Source organism: Scomber japonicus, chromosome 20 (genome assembly GCF_027409825.1).
Source record: "Scomber japonicus isolate fScoJap1 chromosome 20, fScoJap1.pri, whole genome shotgun sequence".
Classification (NCBI taxonomy): Eukaryota; Metazoa; Chordata; class Actinopteri; order Scombriformes; family Scombridae; genus Scomber; species Scomber japonicus.
The window spans coordinates 10241731-10246787 of record NC_070597.1 but is presented as its reverse complement, the minus strand read 5'-3'; positions in this window follow the sequence as shown (position 1 = coordinate 10246787).

Here is a 5057-nt window from a genome sequence, read left to right as displayed (position 1 = left end):
TTGACTTAATTTAACATTATACCCAGGTTCTTCTGAGTTTGCAGTGACCTTTACAGAACTAACGTATAATAATAGATTCAAGGAAGCCAATAAGATCACGCCACTGACATGTTCTTCAGAAATTAATCTTAACCCTTTATCGGGCAAATAATAACTATATTTGGTAACTTCCATAAACATCCTAAATAGCCTCCCCATGCCTCTCTGTGAGGTTGTAGAACCATGTGGATTTTTTCTACATAGACTTTTTGGAAAATGTTTTAACCCTAGCCAATGAGGAACCATATAAGGTAACTTCATTGACCTTGATTTGCAACAAAAAAAGTCACAAAAGCTTCCAATAACTCTCTAGGGTTGAAATTTTGAATCTCCAGGTATTTCAGTGAGTGCTCTATAATAAAGGGTTAAACTCATCTATGAGGTTCCTCTCAGGGTTTCTGGCTTACAAGCTGCATCTATCTGAATTTTAACTATTAATAAATAATTAACAGGATCATTTTAAACTGAAATTCAGCACTGAATACTCCATTTCTCAACCAATTTAGCCCCAACATTTTTTCCTATGTGCAAAAAAAAAAAAAAGTAAGAAAGAGGTGGGGACATATTTTCACTTTAACATGAAAAGTGATTACATGCTTCTGGAAAGTATTCTTAAAACAAGCTTATTTGCACAATCTTGCACACGGGAATTCAACTGGAACCTTCATTATTATTTTTTGCTGTGATTCTTACCAGAAGGTTTTAATCTTAAGGTCTCAACAAAACTTTTATTGTTGGCGAAACGATGTGTTTTGTTCCAGTGCAACCAGCAACAGTAACTCATTGATACAGAGAATTATATTAAGAAAAACAAAAAAACTACGACTCTCGGCTACTTTAAAGGGTAATGGCACAATTTTCTATAAAAATGGCTTTTACTACAGAGGGCTTTTACTACAGAGGGCTGGACTAACCTGCAGAATAACCCAGCTCCTGTAGGCCAAGAAAAATACAGCAATGGACACAACTGATGGCAGTAAATTAAAAGTGTTTATTATAATGAGATAAACAACTGAAGAAATAACCACAAATAGGCAGTGTGTCAATTAGCAAACATCAGCAGTGTAGGTGTGAATATGTGAACATTGGGGGTGTGAAGTGAAAGCAAAAAATCAGAGCAAGAGCAGAGAGAGAGAGAGAGAGAGAGAGAGAAAGAGAGAGAGAGAGAGAGAGAGAGAGAGAGAGAGAGAGAGAGAGAGAGAGAGAGAGAGAGAGCATTGATAATGTTGGAAGTGGACTTTCTATCCTACGGGAGCACGAAGCCCAGCCGCTCTGACTCTGGCTGGCTGCCACACCCAAGAATATAACAATAACTTACATTAACATCAATTCATTTAAGTGAGACAGCAGGCGTCACTCTCTTTATAAATCTCTTTCCTTTCCTCTTTTGCTAATAGCAGACAGATACTGGAACACACCAGATCTCTCTTTGGTGTTATAATATTAGTGTTGCTATGTATGTTGTTACAAGCTGTGATTTTTTATTTTATTTATTATTTCTTGAAAGGAAACAAAGAAAAAAACAATTGAAACAGCTTTTAAAGAGTCATCAGTTATGCTGTCATGAGTGATCTCAAGTAAGTAAAATGTATGTATATAATGCTTTTCATAGATGTGTTTTATATAAATGAGATGCAACATGTAAAAAGAGAGAAATCATATAACAATCAACATCATTATCTGTATTTCATTGTTGAGTTTTATGTATTTTAAAGGTGCATTGCAAAAAAGTTTCAGCTATAAGATAGATAGATAGATAGATAGATAGATAGAAAAAACCATTCACCATAGAATTTCCACAATTTGATGTAAAGCACTTTGAGTATGTATGATAGTATTAATGGACATAGATGTGTATAGAAATTTATAAAAAAAAAATGGGTTAGTATAATAATGTATGTGTAATATGTTTTCCCTCAAAAAAAAGTTCAATTAACTGGTAAAAACTTGTCAAAATGACATCTCCTCCTTGTTGCTCTGTAAAAACACCCAGAAGAAAGATATGCAAATGTTTTCTGTTTCAGTGTGTGTGGGTCAGACGCTTCAAGTTTCCACATCACGCCTGTACAAGCTGCACACTGAACCGCAATTGGCTCTGATGTAGTTGTGATTTCACAAATCATGCTCGTTAGGTTCAGGTGTTAAACGTTCCTTCGTTTAGCAGAAGAATGTGAGAACAAACTTTGCACATGAAGCTCAAACATGAAACTGTGGGAACAAGAAGAAAAGAATGAATCACTCACTCACACCTCAGAATTATCTAACCATGTTTAAGCTTTGATAAGAGTTTGTGAGCTAACCTTGGATCATTTTAAAAGAGTGGAAGAAGTGGAAAAAAAAGATTGGGAATTAGTTTTACAGTCTTGACCCATCAGCTTCATGAGATTTTATTGCATTAAAACAGACTGGCCACTCTTTTATCTCACAACAGCGCTTTTCATAATCTGCTGGTTCTATGTCAAGAAATCCTCCTCCTTTATGGGGATGTTAGCTTTATCAAAGCTCGCTCTCAGTTCATCTCAGTGTGTCCTCTGTGTCCTCTGGTGTCACCGCCCGCAGCGGGACGACTAATGTGCTGAGCAGGCAGAGCTTTGTCCTCTGTTGACCCACAACCTCCCCACGCTTCATATCTCAGCCTGACAGGACGAGCCATGTTGCTGCCGAGAGGACCGATTCGCTGCTTGTTTTTTTTAAGAGCAGAGGAGTCATGTGAGGTTTTACTGTGTCACCAAGGCAAATTCTTACACTTTTACTGCACCATGGGGTTTATCTTCATCTCTATTACCCCTTTTCCACTGAGCGGGAGCCAGAGCAAGCACCAACTCTTTGCTGGTCTAAAGCAAGAACCGATTACGGCAGGGCTAACGTTTATTAGCCAGCTAGCAGGGTTAACGTTTATTAGCCAGCTAGCAGGGTTAACGTTTATTAGCAGACTAGTGGGGTTAACGTTCATTAGCTGACTAGCGTGGAATTTACATAGGGTTTAAGATTTGTTGATTAAAAGTACTATTTTTATCATTTTTTTGCAAGAGCTGTGGTCTTCTTCTTCTTCTTCTTCTTCTTCGTTTCCGGCAGGCTAGATGCCTTGCGCAATGTTGCTGCCTCTCACTGGTTAATCATGGAAGTGCTGGTTACGTTATACAGTGACGTAATCGCGTGGCTCCTTGCCGGTGGAAAAGCAACAGGTTTGTAAGAGGTGCTTGGATTAGCACCAACTGAGCACTGGCTCTAGCACCAGCTCCGAACCAGCACTGGCTCCAGCTCGGTGGAAAAGAGGTATATGTTGCTGTCTGCCCCCATCAATTTGTCCTTTATAGAAGAGATCCTTTCAGGGGAGCAACAGTTCAAACTAATAAATATGACATAAGAAGTATGTATTATATGGTGAGAAGTATGTTGACACTCTAATCTATATACCTTTTTGATCTGTGATGTTTTTTCATGGTTTGGGGCGAGATCTTTTGGTTCAATTCCAGATTCACTTCAGACAATAGTGTGCTTTCAACCTTTGTAGCAACAGTTTTGGGGAATGCCTGTTTCTGTTTCAACACGTCGAAGCCTCCGTGCACAAAGACAAGTCACCAGAAATGTTTTTTTCCTAGTTTGCTGCTGTGGAAGAACTTGACCTTAACTCCATCCAACACCTGTGGGATGAGCTGGAAAAAATACAGCAAGCCAGACTGTACTGTAGCCAACCTCACTGATGCTCTGGTGGCTGAATCGGAGCGAATTACTGCAGCCAGGATTGAAAATAGAGTGGAGGCTGTTGTAGCAGCTGCAATTAAGGTGGATTTATTTATTATGTTGCTATGCTTCGGTCCAACAACGTTCATCAGGCATTTCAAACAGCAAATAAGTCTGCATGTAAATACATAAACAGGCATTCACTGAACTATATTTTGTTTTTAACTATTTTAACTATTTATGTTGCGACCTACAAATATTTGAGACACTATAAACTTCACAGAGGTATAACAGGTGAAGCAGTTACATGAAAATGCATTTTTATTTCGTTTTATTTATCCATTATCCAGATATTTGTGCTTATTCTGCTTTATCTCATTGTGTGTGATATGAGAGTTTGTATGACAGTTTTACAACAGTATACGTCATGAGTCGGCACGTAGGTGTGCGAGTTATTTAGTTGGGTTTTTTTTTACGGGTAGGATACTGCTGTATGAGCTCCGGCTGCGGTCCTTTGAAAAACTTATAAAAATAATGCAGAACCGGGAAAATAAAGTTGCCTTAACAGAAGATGGAGTCCTGTCCTTTTAAGAGTGCAACATTTACAACAGGTGTGCAAAGACACTCCTTTTTTTGTTGCATATTTGAATGAGATGTTGAACAGGTTCAGCGGGCGATGTTCAAGTGTCAATAAATGTTTTGGCTGTAGATTGTATAAACTTTCATTCATCCATTTTATTATTAATCTGTGTGTTTGTTACTAAATGACTCAGAAAGAACTACAGGATTTAAAGACTTGCAGTTTCTTACTGTAGACTAGAGCTGCAGTGATTGGTTGATTAATCGATGGACAGAAAAAAATATTTGGCAACTATTTAACATGTGCTTGTTACCTTGAGACAATTTTCAGTGTTTTCTAATGTTTTATTGATGAAAAAATAGTAAGCAGATTTACTAATGAAAATAATAGTTAGCTGTAGTTATCTCTTCCTTTATGTCTAAAACTACTATTAATCCATGAGTTTGTCACCAAGAACTTCAGAAAGTACAACATGACTTTAAGACTGCATTGCTTTAGCTGTGGCTTCTGACCAGAGCTGCAATGAATTCATTGTTTTTCAAGTAAAATGAGAAATATTTGCCTGTTATAACTTCTCAGATGGGAGAATTTGATGCTTTTCTTTATCTTATATTGTCGAGCTTTTGCCATTTTTTTCAAAGGCAATTTTCAGTGTTTTCTGGTGGTTTATTGACCAACTGATCAATCAAGAAAATATCAGTAATTGAGTGACATCCCAGTACTCTATCAAATAACAAAAGAGGAAATGAGGCCG